The 17847-nt window shown below is 40.1% G+C and overlaps 1 protein-coding gene across 1 annotated transcript in view; it reads right to left on the bottom strand.

Annotated features, from left to right (window-relative positions):
• NAALADL2 (N-acetylated alpha-linked acidic dipeptidase like 2) overlaps nt 1–17847 on the bottom strand; it is a gene marked incomplete at both ends in the record, with an annotated part of 378476 nt that overhangs the window by 236687 nt on the left and 123942 nt on the right. The window lies entirely within an intron of this gene.

The raw sequence follows: 17847 nt of genomic DNA on the forward strand, positions 1-17847 counted from the left end.
AAATACCTTGCACCCCAGGCCGCAGCACAACAGCAAGGTTATTAGTGTACAAAGTTCAAAATCTGGACAAGAACACTGGACTTTTGTTAAAGACTTCAGAGATCCTGTCAGAAGGAATAACTGTCTTGCAGATTTAATCTTTTTAAATGATCTAAAATAAGTCTTCAAGGAGTCTACACAAACAGACAAGTTAATCCAATCTGTAGTATATTACAAGTTCCCAATTTCCTCTCCTGTGCCTGCTAATATAATGGCATAAACTTGGGCAGTGAAGAAATCCAGAAAGATCTCTGATTAACACAATCATTAACAGAATATCTGCATTTCCCTCAGGTGACAGAAACATTAATACAATAAATAATTGCAAGAACCTTATCCCAGGCCAATAAGGTTATGGCACATTGCAACAAGTAGTATTCAGTTTCAATAAAAGGAATTAAGCATTAAAAGAAGAAGATACAATAAGCAAATTGCTCCCTTAGTAAGAGAAGTAAAGTTACTTTCCACTTCATAATTAAATAACCGTGTCTTTGAAACTTTTGTGACAACATATCTAATTGAGTTAAAGGAATGAGCACACTCGCTATTTACTCCGTAATTTCTTTAGAGCATGTTAAAATCAAATTGCAAATTATAAGCACACGTTATATTACAATAAATCAGCACATATTAGACTACTTTGATGAATCTTATGAACACCACCACCACCAAGATTTTTTTTGTGCAGACTTTTTACAATGACTGACTTCGATGTAATTCTGCTGACTGCATGGACTTGAAGTCAGAGGTAATTTAACTCATTATTTTTACTACATACTAGGTGGATAACAAGTGTAACATGTAAAAACAGTATTTCCTAAACCAGACCAAATTCAGAAAAGTGTAAAGTTTGTTTGACAGTCCGTCCTGAAAAATTCCAACACTTCACGTGCACTTCATAGTCCTTTTCTACAAATCGCCCATTAACTTGCTTCCTAAAACTGCCGGGGCGCTGAGATCGTAGGAGCAAGGTTTAAGCGGTGGAAAGAAACAGGCCCCTGGGACGACGGTATTTTGCGTTTTTGCACGCGGCTGCGTACTCCGTAGGAATCAATAGCAATGCGATTGCCAATTTCCATTTACAATGCTGTCTTTAATAACGTCAGCCAAATTTTTGCTTCCCTTATTCACATTAAAAAGATACTTTATTCAGCTACCTGTTCGGGTTCAGTCCGTGGGAGTAACCACAAAGTTAATGGGCACATCTCAGTTGCTGTAAATCTACATAATTTATTGAAGTGGAGCCAGCACAGACTTAAGATTTGGTCTCCAGTTAGAACCAACATTAATAAACATAACAATAACAGTCTGAATAATACGGTGCCTTTATCAGAGGCTCTCAAAAACTTTTCCGCAAGTTACTTTCCTTCACTTTCTATAATATAGATCAGATATTGAACTAACGCACATGAGAACAGGGCAGAAACTTGTTTCATGAGTATTTGCTCCATCTCAAAAACACTTGATTCCTGAACTGAAAGAAAGAGATAAAATTGCACTTAAACTCAGAAAGCATACTAAATTCACTTGAATAAGGTAAAGTTTTCTCACTTTGCTATGATGACAAGATCAAGAAAATGTTTATGAAGGCACTTTCTCAGATGTCCTGTGTAAACAAGAAGTCTAAGTCGTATTTCCCTGCCTGATCAGCTGGATGTCCTGGCCAGTGATGAGAAGCAGACCATGACTCTTGAAGGTTCAAAGTTTTAAAGCTATGAAAATAATTTTCAATAAGACAAAGATACATCTGTAATAAACCCAGGCTTTCTGCAGCCTCTACAGCTTCAAAAGACCAATCTTTAACAGATGATTATAAAAGATAAACGAACACACACACAAACACAGAAAATACAGAAATTTCATTTTCAAATTGGTAACCAGAGGGAACGCGGAGCTGCAGCAGCTTAATGGAAAGTCATCTGCTCTGACAGCACTTTTTTCAACACAGCGTGCTAAAGAAGAGAACAAGGTATTGCAAATAAGCCAGCTGCTCATTGCTGGTGATACACCGGGACGCTGCGAAACACCGCTCAAAGGATGCTGAAAAATTACAACAGGCCACTAACAATCCAAGGATGGAATAATTTAAATGTATGATACAATTCCTTCTCATACAATCCTATTAAATTGCTACACACACACACACACAAACACACCCCAAATATAAAACTGCAGTAGGATTCTACACATTTAATCTTAAAAATCTACAGGGACAAAATTTTCCCTCAATTATGAAGAACTTCAACTGTGAGTGTTTGGTGTTTTTTCTTTAAAGATTTAATGTCTATACTGCAATGAGAGCGGGAAATGGCCTCCACTTGCTGTCCTATTAAAAAAAACAGTAACCCAAATTCCATTCTTGCAGAGTTAGAAGTTTATCAAATTTTGACTGTAAATTTTTACTCTCTATTTTCTTCCAGTTCACTGAAATTGTTGATAAAGCAATCACTGGAATTTTAAGTAAGAACTAAGAACAAATATGATTTTGGAATTTTTATGGACCGATTTTTTTAGCTGACTAGTTGTTTTCAAATTTTGGGAGCGGCAATGAGCTCACCAGACAACACTGTTTTGTAAAGCTGCATCAGATCAAAGCGTTATCTTGCCTAATATGCTGGTTCCAACAGTAGCTGGTAGCAGATAATTAAAAAAGAGTGCAAGAAACGCATCATATGGGGTTATTATATTTATAGGCTTCCACGCATATGGTTTTTTTCCTACCCACAAATTTTGTCCAGGCTGAGTTTTAAAAATGTTTACATATGTTCAGGGTTTCAGAACTCGTTTCGGTCCATTAAGAGCTGAGACGCGGCAGTTTCAGCAGCGCCGGGCGGGCGCACAGCGCTCGCACAGCCCAACTGCTCAGCAGATGCACGAGTATTTTTCGCACTTGCAGACCGAGTATTTATTTGTATCCATCGCACATAGTGTGTACACACAGCAAACTAAATGTGTTCAGGAAATACCACCTGCCCAAGCCACATCTGCTTGAATTTTAATTACATGTTCCTGTTAATTAGGGTGCTCAACTGGCTGGCCTCCAGCCTGCCCAATCGGATTTCCCGTGGTCTGAACTGACTGCCACAAATCTGCTGATTCCAAAACAAATTAAAAAAATCCCAGTCCAAGAGAGGATAAATATTTATCAGGAGGTTAGAATATGTAAGAGAAATACTCTCATGGCGTAAATACTTGACTACACACAGCTTAGTGCAGGACAGGATCCAGAACCATCAGGCTCTTCAGGTTACGTTGCAAGGCCTCCAGCAGCTGCTCCAGAAAGCTGATCCGTGACATGTCCTTTGTCACACCTGCCATCACTCCCCCTACATTCTGGATATTTACATTCTGGATATTTACATTCTGGATATTCTGGGCATATATTTAGCACTGATATTAATATTAATTTCGTGGCAGTCATGGGTCACAAGAAATTTGGTACCGTGTTCATTCTTGTCACGCGATGACCATAGTAATGACCAAAGCTAACAGGTAAGTCTATTCAGATACGCTTCCTAAATCTTAAACAAACAAAATAATACTGGCCCACAGCACAAAAGCAGTGGAAAGCTCTGGTTAAACATAACATTTGGACACCAGATACGGGTCAGCCACTACGCGACATGATGCTGCTTCTTCCATTTGCCCGGTTTTTGGCCAGCCAGTCTCATCACCCGCAGCAGCCTCTCCGCTGGAGATGGAGGCAGGGCTTTTTGCCAGCCCTCCGCTGTCATCCAGTTCTGCCTGACAGAAAATTTATACATGGCTCATCAGAACACAGTGATGAACACATGGTCTGTCCTAACGACGGGAAAGCTAAAACCCCGTTCACTCTTGGGTAACGCCATATCGCTTTTGCTGTCAAAGGGAGCATTTACAGATCTGCACCTGCATAGCTCTACAAATGCTACATAGTGCCTGCTATATAGATATATATCATGCTATTAACATAAAGGAGTATGACTTATGACAGCTTTTACTTTTCACAGACACAGAATAAATGTAATTCATGAAATCATAAAAAATAGGTAACATCAGATAACAGAACACTGGGCTCTAGATTTGGTTGCACAGTTCTCTAAGAAAAATGCTCTTTAACTTTTTTTTTTTTTTTTTTTTTAAAACATTATGTGCATTATGGCTTTTGGGTATTTTGGACAAAAAGGGACTTGAGTCTTCTATTCAGAAAATTATACCATGAGCAGCCACAAAGGTACTTTTAAACAAAACTTCATAGCATTTTTGTACTATGTTTAGGTCCACCCGGGTACTAGACTTTCCCAGGGCTACCTGACCATATGTACCCTCTCCTATCACGGTATAATTACATGCACAACGGCTTCAGGCCAAACCTTTCATTTTGCTGAGAAGTTCTTTGTCATGGGATTGAAGAACACCCTCAGATCTCAGCCCATGCTGGCTTCCAAGCTTGGCTAGTCTGTATATTTTTTTTTTTTATTGTTCACTACAGAACTACCAAGCATATTGCTACTACCCACTGCATCAGTCAAATGCCTTTCATATTTTTAAAATAAAACTAACGGGGATTGTTCAAATCTCCCTTGCCGACATCAGGATGCAAGCCATACTTGCGTTCAAGGCACACTGTGTGATTCCACAGTTTATTGAAAAACAAGCAATTCATTGCTCTTCTACACTAAACATTGCAAAGTCATAAACTGGCCATAGGTGAGCTTTCCAAAGCTTTCTAAGAGATTTGGATGTCAGTTATGCTGACATCTAGCCAGCATCCAAATCTTCCAAACGCTTCAGAACACCAGAATGCCAATACAAGTGCCAACACGGGTCTATCAAATGATTGTCCAGAAGAGGGTAAAAACAGAGCAAGCACACACAGAATCCCTCAACTACTCTTCTAGTCTATTTTAAGCTTAGAAGATTTTCGAAAAAATCTATAGCTCTGAATATCTGACTTCTTCGAAAGTATTCACCTTACTTTTCAGCAATAACATCCTATTCTAAAGGTGTCCTGGTTTCAGCTGGGATAGAGTTAATTTTCTTCTTGGTAGCTGGTATGGGGCTGTGTTTTGGGTTTAGGATGAGAACAATGTCGATAACGCACTGATGCTTCGGTTCTTGCTAAGCAGTGCTACGTGGTGCTCACACTGGCCAAGGGCTTTCCAGCTCCCCCTGCCCTGCCCCGTGCACAAGGAGCTGGGGGGGGGCAGAGCCAGGGGGGCTGACCCGGACTGGCCCAAGGGCTATTCCGTACCCTATGGCATCAGGCCCAGTATAGGAACTGGGGGAGCTGGCCGGGGGGCAGCGATCACTGCTTGGGGACATGCTGGGCATCGGTCGGCAAGCAATTGTACAGTGTATCACTTGCTTTGTATTACTATTGTATTATTATTATTTGTTTTTATTATTATTATTACTATTACTACTGTTCTATTTTTTACTTTACTTTAGATATTAAACTGTTCTTATCTCAACCCATGAGTTCTCCCCTTTTGCCCTTGCGACTCTCTCCCCCATCCCACGGGGCGACGTGAGCGAGAGGCTGCATGGGGCTTAGTTGTGGGCTGGGGTTAAACCACAATGAAAGGGAAAAAGGCACTCTCAGATCTATTTGTTTAACAAATAATTCTTTCAGTTATGCAATCTTTTATTGTGGAAACAAACACCCATGGTAAAACCCCATGCCTCACCTATTCTAGCATCAGACACAGACACAACATAACAGTATTTTAAAATAGCGTTAATCTAATAGCATGCTCTGCATGTTCACTCAAAGTTCAAGAGCCCGTCACAATTTAACAGTTTATTAATGGAAAACTACCGATGACATCTTATTATGGATGGAGGAAAAAACCTGCTGAAAACTGTTACTGAATGATGGAAGCGCAGCACCTGAAGCAGTCACGCGACTTCTGAGTTAATCTAATGAGTTCATCTCCGACACGACACAGAGCATGGGCCCAGATCCACCGACAAATCATCAACTGACATTTGTAGAAATCACCTCAATGAATCCAAGGCATCCAAGTTTTGAAAGGTAAATATCTGTCAGCAAGCAAGCCATCTGCAAACACATTACGTTCAAAAAGGAAGTTCAGTACGTGTTCACCATATAGAAATTATGTGAGTTTATATCTGTTCTGAATCTGAATGCCTTTATTCTGATTTTCAGTAATTCCTGATATCGTAAGTCACCATTTCAGAAGCAACTAGACATAAATTGCATCGCAGCACAAGGAAGGCTCTTGTTTCATTCTTCTGTATATGGTCTTTCAAAGCAAAGTAGTGAATAGTCTCAGTATCTCATGAATCAGCAGCATCTGCAAATGCCTGTTGTAAAAATCCCTCATCTAAGGTCCAAAAAATGTTGCATATGTACACCAGTGTTTGAGTCCAGAAATCGCTGGGCAAAGAACTGAAGAGTTTATTTAATTCAGATCCTTTGCAAGTCAGCCAAAAAGACTTTGAACATATGCAAAATATGTTATCTGGGTTGAAAATTTGATAGAAACTGTTTTGAATACATTAGATTTTAAAAAATAAAGACCTTCTTAATACAATTTTTATTTGCAATATGGAAAATGGGTGGCAAATTATCGACATTACCGCAGTACTTTATGAATGAATCAGCTTATCAACAGAGCACAAAAGTACAGTAAAACGCATTGGCCAAACTGAAGGTCACTTAAACTTGTTAATTTGCAATTGCCTGTGAGCATGTGTAATCAGCTGAAGTTCTGCTGTCGTGCAATAACTTGTTAAGTTACTGCTTTTTGATCATTTGCCATCATGTAGGCAAAATCTGAAAGGCAGCTGACTTTGACATTAAACCCGATGCCCGAGAAACGAAAACCACAAAACTGTGGAAGGTTTTGAAAATGTTTAGCACAAGCAAATCGCTCAAGGGCAGACAGGTAGGCACTGACAGAGCTAGGAACAGAAACCAGATTGCCCGATTCACACTCGTGGGTTTCAGTTATCAAAGCATCTTACACTTTAGTTAAGATCATCCTTAATACTTTTTTTTTTTTTTCCAAGCACTCACTTTTCCGTGCCATACACCTTGCTTAATTATCCAGTGTAGAGACAGATGAAAATGTCATTTAGCATTTCCCCCCCATCATTCTGGAGACACATAAAAAAAAAGGATGGTAATCATTATCCATTTTCAGAATAGTTAATGAACCACAGAAACCTTAATATGGAGAACGACAGCACCAGACCCTCAAATGGGCTATGTTTCAAAATCCCAAAGACTGTTAATTCCAGATGCCAGAGGAGGAGAGAGAGGAGATACCTTTTACATCGTATGCTTCGGCGCAAAAGAAGCCATTGCCCTGACTCATCCCTCCTTTTGTTTACAGGAGGGTTTAGGTGAAAGGCCCCTCTCTTAGGAAAGCAAGCAAATCTTGCCTCTTCCTAACATTGAGCTCTCCGCCTTCATATGCTTACCACAAAAATGACTGATCTACTCCTTCGTCCTTTTTTTTTTTAAATACAGTAAACTGTTTTCACCAGAGGAACTGACTGTAAGAAAGTTCTTTCAAAATATATACAGAATGGAGATATCTACACAAGAAACCTCTTTTTTTTTTTTCCTCATTAAACAATCTCTTGTTTGCAAGAGAATCTCTCAAAATGATGCCATTTTCTTTGAAATTCAGTAAGATCACCACCACTATTTTTTTCTTCTTAACTTCCATAGTTGCTAAGTTTCAGTCACAAAAGACAGGTTTTCCTCTATGGTATACCGGATTGTGTGTGTAATATCACAATTTATATCTTTGCACAATTCCTCCTAAAGTATTTTAAATAAACTTGTACTATGTCTGAAGATATAATAATGCTCTGTACGACTTAACCTAAACCTTTATTTTGGACATAGAAGGGTATCTTAGCCTCTGTTTTAAATACAGCAAAGGGAATATCATTTTCTTCAAAGTTTATAGGTCTAATCGTTTAGCAAAGGGATTTACTACTATTTTCTCCTAATGCAAGAAAAGAACCAGGTCCCAAGCTCTGAACAACTGTGCCCTGCATTTTCGAACAGGTTACGACGCCGAGGGCAACGCATGCTGCAGCTGAAGGAGAACAGTAAAAAGAAGTGTTTGCATACAACCCAGCGTTCACAGGCAGAGCACTGCCCCAGCAAAACCTCACAATGATACAATCTTTTCTTCCCAGACCACAGGGAATATGTCAGTGTCTCAATAAAATGTGACCAGCTGCATAATCCAGTCCAAGTGATACCTTTTACTGTCGGAGACAATTACACTTACTTACAGCAAGAGACCATTTCTGTATGTATATGAACAGCAGTGGATGTTTCACTAACACTTTTCTATACAGAAAACCTATTGATCAAAACAAAAAAAACCAAACCAAAACCCTTAAAACCTTGGGTTTTATATAGAAAATCTGCTGATCAAAAAAAAATCTCAACACTGCCCAACCAGCAGTATTTTATTCCTTTCAATTGCCAATCACCAGGTTACACTGTGAGCTGAAAAGCAATTAGATTGAATGGCGAGTGTTATTCTGACAGCACTGGACATCTTTATTTGAACTGTATGATTTCACTTTTGAATAATATCCCAGTTCCCAAAGGACAATGAGGAATTAAGAGGGCATGCTCACCCGAAAACCTAGAAAAACTTGGCAATGCTTAGAAAAGCTACCTATTATTTGAAGATTTAGGATTATTGGGAATTAGATAAATCCCCAAATAAATGTTTAATTTTTAAAATTAAAATGAAGGGGATTTACCTTCTTTTTATCTCATGAATCTCAAAAAGTTAACCCTATATACAGGAAAGCCTAAGACAGCCACAAGACGATGCCATGTAACCTTTCTGCTACCAGTCTCATTTTCTTATCAGTATGTTAACTTACCAGGGCAATTCTAATGGAACTGGAGAGATTTCTCGCTGATATGTCACCTTAGATGTTTTATGAAAGTATTTACAAGTTCAGTCGGGTGTATTAGTTAAAATGAAAACTGCAGGGAAAAAAAAAAAAAGGGAGAAAGGATACAATACCATTTCTACGCATTTATGCAAGGAAAATGTTATCATGAATGTCATGTCACATGGCTTAGTTCAGCTAATCTCCATCTCACCAGCTGAACTTCATTTCAGCTGAATTTGTTTTTATCTGAAAATACTGACATCTTTGAACTGACCCTTCAGTTCTAATATACAACCGAGGAAATCAACACCGATAACCAAAACAGTGTCGTGAAGTTATTTATGCTGTACCACAAATCAAATCGCCTGCGGATATACAAAAAGCTCTCTCCAGAGGAGCAAGCACAAAGTCCTACAAAGAGAGGCTTGGGAAGAGACCCCAAGCCACCACTGGGTTCGAGGCAGGCCCAGCTCACCCGACTGCCGCTCCGGGCAGACGCTCTCCTGCCCTGTTCCAAATACAGAAACTCCTTGTCCGTCCTAAATCATCACCCTACGTACTGCTGCATTTGAGCACACCTTATTTTCTCCTTTCCACCACTGATGTCGAGAACACACTAATCGTTTTCTCTTTGCAACAGTGTTTTTACACACTTAAGGATTGCTCTTACGACCGCCCCTCATCTGATCTTGTCTTAAGCCAAATGTCCTCAGTCTTTTCAGGCATTTCCTCAGAGCTCCTGCTCCTGAAATCTCTGATTGCCCTCCCTGATCTCTTCTGGCCTTTCTCCAGCACGTCCCCACTCCTCCTGAAACCGCGTTCCAACAAATGGACACTGTGAATGTGCCACTTGCGCTGAGAATGAATGATTAGGATCCAATTATCGTTTGCCTCCATAAAAGTCAATTACTATCCCGCTGCTGTCCTTTATTCTGATTTCACCTCTGTACCTCTCCAGTAAGTTCACCGAGTCCTTTAGCCCTGTTGACCTCAGAGAGGCCTCCTCATTTCATCACTCATTTGCTGCAAGAAGCAATGGTCCCGAACACATCTTTATGTACTGTGTAAAATAGGTCAGGTTTTCAAGGTGCTGAGAATCCACTGTTAAGAATGAAAGAAACCCAGACAGCTCCCATATAAATAACTAAGCTGCAGTGCGAGGCTTCCAGAGGAGCGGTGCCGTCTGCCTCACGCCAGGCTTCATCGCACACCGCTGCCTGCAGGCAGCGACCTGGCCCGGCCAGAGCTCTGTATTTTCATTGAAGTGAGTCCGCCCCAAACATCGAGTGGACTCTGACTCAAAAAGTAAATTTTACATGGATTTAAACTAGAACGATAAACTTTTTAAAGCAGGCAAAACTCAATATTTGCTTGCCCACTTCTTATCGTCTACCAATCTCAAGTCTGCAGCTGCTTTGAGATTTGGCTTCCCAAGTCATCACTCTGTTTGCAAGGAGAGTCCTCTAAGTTTGCTCTTAGTCCAGCAAATTTGCAGTCACTCGCTCTCTGTTGCTACGACCTGCACGGTCCAGTTCAGGTCCACACAGAAAAGTCCTTCTTTCCATCGCTTCTAAGGCCGATCTACCCACTTCATCTCCTCTCAGCAGTCTCTGTGCCACAAAACCCAAACCAGTATAAAGTCCACACGTCTCCAGTGAAGTGCATCCTCAAGGGGCACGTTACAACACCTGGGCGTACAGGGCAAAACACAGGCGTCACAGCGCAGAGCCTTCTAGAAAAGTCACAGGGAAGGGACCTTACCGCTCCTCCTCCACCTTCTCCTTTCAACTTTTTGGTATACGACATTCCCTCCTTTCACTTTGCAAGCCCCAAAATGTAACTCACTCCCCAAAACCACCCATTTACCCCTATTTTCTTGCCTGTTTAGACTTCCCTCAGACTTCTGGCCCTTCTTTATCCGAAAATAAACTAAACCACGCCAAGCGTCCCAGGAACAGTGGGTGGTGGTTTCATGGAGTAACCCTTAAATGATCTAATTCGTTCTCAGCCTCTCCTACGATCAAACTAAAATTTCAAAGCCCATTTTTAAGCGAATAAAGCACAAATAAAAGACAAAACCGACAGCAATATGCAGATGTTCTGGAATTGGAATCAAGGCTGAAAAATGCCCCCTAGTATTCAACATACTTTAATGTGCAATCACCTGAATTGCTTACTGCGAGTACAAATGGGCTATTGTAGTACTGCGATGTTTCAACCTGAAGGCCAGAGGGGGGTGGCTGTTGCTAGGCAGTAAAGAGGAAAGTGCTCTATTCCAAAGCTGCGGTATCAATTAAATCTTGGGAAAAAAAATGAAAAGCAGAATCATTACATATCAACGGTAAATTTTGGTACATTTTCTTGCCTCTCTTCCTGCAAAGATATCATGATTCTGAGTCTGAGTTAGCCCTTAACGTGGTGCTAAGGAAGCTACAGATGGACACGAGGACACCAAACAGGACTCAGAAATGCAGCAGCGGCGCAGGTTTTCACTGGGTATGCACATACAGAACATGCTCATCTATCTACGCTGCAGAAAATAAAAACATTGGCATGGTTATCCTGCACTGCTTCCTACATCTACTATGAAGACAAAGTAATCTATTAAACTATCCACTAGCTGGAGGAATTCTGGGAGGCAGATGGTCTATTTGTTATTAACATGACATAAAAACTCGTATTCTTGTAACAAACTACGGGCGTGGATTACGCAGGCACAACATTTCATCCCAAGTTTCTTAAAAATCTGTGACATTAACACATATGACTCATTCACTGACACATAAAAAGGATAAATATCAAAATGGAAAAAACTAATAAGGGGTTGGAAGTCTAAATATATTTGACCAAGCCATACAGAGCAGCTTAGGATTTTTTAAGGGGGGGGGGGGGGGGGGGGGGGGAGTAAAATCACAGCTTTAGCAGTGTAGCTACAGTCAAAAGCGTATAAACAGACAAAAAAGTAAAAACTGACAATTATACCTATACCTGAAGCAATAACCACTAAAACACAGGTATCTGTAAAGTCTGTGGTTCTGAGAAAGTAAAAATAAATTGAATTGAGTTTTACTGGAAATCTTCAGAAAACAAATCTACCTTACTTAGTAAATATGGGAACACAGGAACAGTTTCACTGCAATCTAATGTGGATCGTGCCCATTCTTCAACTTCTTCCTCGACCCACCCCAAACGGCGCAGATTAACGGCCCATATTGCTGCGTATTCGCCGACGCTTTCACCGCAAGCGGAATTCTGCCAAAGAGAATAAAACGCGACAGCGACAGCCTCAACAATTCCCGTGCGTCTATTCCTCAGAGCAACACATCGTAACGGCAAGTTACAAATTTTGCACATATCTATTTTAATAAACTGATTGAAATTATACAGTTGCAAATCCATATGTAGACGTTATTTTAAAGTAGTTGTTCTGTTCAACGTGAATTCATTGGAGGCTTTTACTTCTCTGCAGGTTATGCTGGCTGGAAGCGTGCCCACAAGCACCCTCCCTAACTCCGCTGCCACAAAGCGGTAACGTCGCCCCAGCGCAACCTGCAAGCTCTCCCCCAACCCCAATTAAAACTACACCCAAGAAAGCTCCTTTTAAACAAAAATATATACACCTAAATTTAGATCAACTCCTTCAACTTCTTCCAGGACAGAGACAGAGACAACTAGGATAGCATTTATTGACTTCTGAATTTTGGTTAGATGCTTAATCAAATTACTTCTAATAAAAACTTCAATTTAAGTATAAGCAACAATTATTATAAGATCTGAGCGATTTGGAGCGTGTCAGAAGGCAAAAAGGAGTAGGAAAACTACATTACTGTGAGCCTTGCTACTGAATAAAATAATGATCTGGAAATGCATGCAATATTGGGTGAAACAAATTGTGGATTTTATTCAATCTGATCGCCAATTAAAATAAATATCACATGTGTTTAAGCTTAGAAATTCACTTTATCTGAAATCATTGTAACACAGAACACAAGGGAAGATGCTAAGCATATTTTCAGTCAAGTTAATAGTTTTGTCAACAAAATGTAATATTAGCTGTGATATTTATGTAAGCAATATCTTCCAAAGTGCCTACAGGATTTAGGAAAGCAAAAAGACTTCAGCCTCTATTTTGAATTCCATGTGGGAGCATCTTTTCTACATACTGTTTCAAATAGCGAATTTTCTTAGCTAACAGCAGTAACGCTATATAAATGCAGAGTCTTGGTACACAGAGAGCAAGCACAAAAAAGCTACAGTCACCCAAATATCTGCCAGTCACTGTGAATTAAGATAAAGTCCTTAATAATGGTTATTTTAAAGAGAAAACTCTACTTTTTTGTCTTTCTCAGTAGAACTCTATACTGTCAAACCTGTCAAGTCCTGCCTATACCTCCTCTTCTTTCTGAGGTTTGTGATTTGCTTTGGTTTTGGATTGTGTTGGGGGTCACATACCTTTTTTTAACATTCTTCATCGGAGTTTTTCTACCACCTCTCCTCACCATCCTCCTCTTCCCACTACAAACCGTCCTTGGTAACCTCGGTCTCTGATGGCCTCACATCTGCTCTCCTCCTTTGCCACGTTTCACCCCTGAAATGTCCCTTGTCACCTCCAGCCCACTAGTCCACCAGAATGTGTTACTCTACATACTAAGCTGATAGGATCAGCAAACAAATAATATAATGTATTTGAGCCTTGGGACTCAATAAATGGCTGATGAGGCAAATTCACCCTGAGTGGAGAAAGGAAGACAGAATCCAGCTTGACAGGGGAGCTGGACCGCGTACGCCTCCCCCAGCCCTTCCTCCTGCACATCACGAGAGAACGAGGAACTACTCCAGAAGCACGGGCTTACAAAAATCATTTACTCACAATAACCAGATGGTGAGTGGGGAGAATAACAGCCTAGCTGCTGGGAAGTGTTTTGCCACCTTGTACTCAGGTTTTAAAATTTTAGATAGAACTGATGTCACCTGAGATGACTTGGCAGTCTGTGTCCACAAGTCTGCTCTCCAGACTAGCAAAAGGCAGAAATTCTTACAAAAAAGGGTGACATCTTTTTCCACCTTGATAATTAGGTTCGAAATTTTATTTGACGATATTACTCATACACTTCGTGATTAATATGCCACCTCTCTTTTGGAAGAACAAAAGAGCAGCTTATTTAAGAGGGTTTTTTTTTGGGGGGGGGGGGGGGGGGGGGGCGGAATCATTATGAAGAGATTTTGTATAACTGTTATCCAGAGGCAGACGTGAACATTTAACAGAGTTGAGAAACGGGAAATGAGAATAATCTTGCTCTGCATTATCTTATCTTCTGTTCACCTTGGCCACTATATTAGGATATGCAGTTTAATAACACATTTATATGAAGACAACAATAGCTTCATAGCTGAGCGTATAGTACGTTGCTAGGATGCATTTCTTAAAATCATCAACAAAATCACCCTCTCTAGATATATATTTAGCGTACCTATCAGCAATTGGAAGAACTGAATTAATCAAATTACGCACAGCCGAGATTTTTTTTTTTTTTTTAAAGGATGGTTAACATTAGAATCCCAGATCCATATTTAGACATATGAAATCTTGAACTGAAAATGATGAGCACTGAAAATTAGGTCACATATGTAGGAGTTTTACTAAAGAGTTAAGTAGCTGGTTTAAAAGCCTATATCCTCCTTGGTTATAAAACCTTCCCGTGGAAGACTGGCAAGTCAGCAACAGCGCGTGTTTCTGGGGACAAGACATGTCATACCTTTTGGTACCCAAATGGTTTATCCTCTTCTACCTGCTCAGGCCTCAGCCTTAAGTCCCCCTAAGAGCATCCCCTACCCCTTCGCCCTCCATCTGAAAATTACTGTGCATTCAGCTCTGCCGATGGAACAATGAACCCACCTCAATCAAAATAAATCATTTTAAACACTATATAGTTGTTAATCCACCTCATCAACTAGCTACCAAAATAGTTTTCTGGAGCAAGTCCCCTCCCTAAGACTAATTATAATCTTTTAACAAGCTACCATCCAACACGAGTCCCGTCCCGCATTTCTCTAGCACCCACAGCAGGCAGTGGCTACTCTGTTTCCTGAAATGAAATCACCACATCAAAATCTTCCAGCTGAATGGGCCTGACCTTTTAAAGGTGTGCTATTCATAAGATAAAATAAACTGCAGGACTCCAGCAACCAGGTTAAAAACTCCGTAAGTAGCCAGAAGATGACATGAAATGAGACCAAGTGCTCTCTACTTAATGAAGTAGACTATCTCCTACAACTAAAGCAGCTTTCAATAACCGGCATATGCTTTTACGCTACAAACATACGTCTGCATTGGTGAATGCATAGAAAAGCACATAGTTAAAGGCATTCAAAGGCACATTGTTTCTATCCGTTTGTATTTCCAGAACAACGATGCATGAAATAATGATTGTTAATACACAGGTTTCCGTGCTGCCAAATTAAGGATAAACCCCAAAGCAAAGCAAAATACCTACTTTTCTTCCTATAAAAGTGCAGGTCTCTTACATAAACATGTAATTTTAAAGCAAATTTTAACAATTGTGTTTTCTGCGTTGAAAAGTCAGAGAGTTGTATAGAATATGTATAAACTGTAGGCATAACTGGTAAGCCATGCACGCCTGGGTGTGCGAGCGAGTGCGTGCACAGCGTAAACTGCTGCGACTGGAAGCAGCCCGACAACGGCTTCACCTGCCGCTGTTATTTTCCAATTTAAAGCTGATCGCAGAAAGATTTCAATGCAACTCCTGAGGACAGCAAGCAAACAAGATGCTGGGAACACAACCTGCGTCCTGTACCCTTGGACACGTCTAGCTACAGCTCAACTTGTCTCCTGCCAGATGAAGCACGAGCCCCAGGAGACACAGCCACAACGGGCTGCTCCTTCCAGCGGGCAGCCGCACTCACCGAAGCCTGGAGGAAAGCCCCACAACAGCTTTCAGCTGCTGTTAGTTCCCATTTTAAAGAGGGAAAAACACACATTAGGCTGTCCTGCTGGGTAAACATATTCACCTGTTTCTCCGGCTTTCCTTGTGAAATGCCCCTTTAGCTCTGCAGGGCCACAGCTGCCAAAAACACAAGAAGATTGAAAGGGAGAAAAATGGACATTTTGTTACCAACTAAAAAGTTTAAGTAAACAAAAGCAACACCTGTTTTTGCCATTTGCAAAGATTATTCTTCCTTGAGTATTTGGATTTTGACACTCTGAAGACTCGTATTTTCCAAGACACAGAGAAACTACCAAGCCTACTGATGGTATTTAAATTTATGGCTCCTTAGTATCTTTTGGAAATAAGATGATTATAGGAGCATTTTCAGAGACGCAAAAAAAAAAAAAAAAAAAATCCACTCTCCAACAAGGTCAAAAATTTAATGTAAGCTCCTAAGATAAAAAAAAATTACAGGATCACCTCACATGCACTGAACTCTGTCTATTTGGGTTAATTACAGAGCAAAGCTGTGCCCCTGTATTTAAAAGCCCAGAAAGTTACGGTACAACACAAAGGGTAAAGTTTAAATTCATCAAAGCCTTTCTACATACTATCTTCATAGTCATCAGTTCCACAACATGACAAAGACACTCACGTTACAAAATCCTATCAAATATCAGCCCTTACGGAAAGCATTACTTGTGGTATGCTCCCAAAATCTAGTGCTGAAAACCAACAGTAATTCTCTCTCGCACTACTCCTCGAAGTGCTGCATTCCAGAGACGCCTCTTGCTACCAGAAAACACATTTGTGAACCATTACTGCACAAAATTCTTTCGAACAACCAAAGCAGTATTTTGCCCACCCTCCAAAAACAAGCGGATCAGTGACATCCAGAATATTGTCCTCTAGCAGCCTCCCTCAGCAGATGACTACTTCAGCTTTTATATGTCTTCCCTATATAATGAAAACATAAAAATGATACACCAGAAACCACAGAAGTCACCTACATAAAAAGCTTTGAAAAGCCCGAAATAGACAGACAGATGAACATAATCTGATTACCCACCTCCAAGCAAGTATTTCCAATTATTACAGCTCAGATTATCAAATAATTCCTGCTAAGCATAGCATTAGAAACATTATTAAAATTAACGGTTGCAGTTGTCAGCTGATGAATGCAGAATAAATATGGCATCATACACACGACCATAAGGGGACAGAATGTAATGAGTTATTTTTGAGAGTGGGAGACTATCAACAACACATAAATTTTAACATTGTGAGTTTTTCAAACTCCTAACATAGGCACACTCAGGAAGAAGTGATAACTGAAAAATTCAGAAGGGTTTTGGGTTTCTTGACTGTATTGATGTTATTATTACTCATAATACTCAGAATATTTCTGGCACGTCACCCCCAAAAGGTCCAGTCAGTGCTTCAAACATATAAAATACAGCTTAGAGCAATTTCTTAAACACAAGCTGGAGCGGAGGAGCAAACGCGCAAGACACAACAAGCTGCCAAGCTATCATTGTCTATTAACAACTCTCATTTTAGGCACATCAGTATAATGTGATAAACTATCGGCCAGATTCTTACAGAATAAAATTGCTATTACTGAGACAAGGAAATAGTACTTGAAATGTCATACTTGGTTCACAGTGAAGCCTTTTCCCCCAGCTTTATTCTCCAATTCCTATAGAAATGCCTACAGGAACACATAAAAAGTTTCTAGCCATGCAAATCTATTTTGCATTTATCCTGGAATACCATGATGATGTCAGATTTTCAGCTTTTATTAAAAAATATTTTAGCTCTTAGGATTACAAAGGAGAATGTGACAGAAATGACCCAAGAACACTCAGCAGTCAGATAACATTAAAAAAGTATTCCTATTTTAATGTAATCACTTTCATTGCTTGATCAAGCAACAATAGAGAGAAGATGAATCATTTTGCCACGTGGTGGTGGC

This window comes from Platalea leucorodia (assembly GCF_965183815.1).
Source record: "Platalea leucorodia genome assembly, chromosome: 8".
Taxonomy (NCBI): domain Eukaryota; kingdom Metazoa; phylum Chordata; class Aves; order Pelecaniformes; family Threskiornithidae; genus Platalea; species Platalea leucorodia.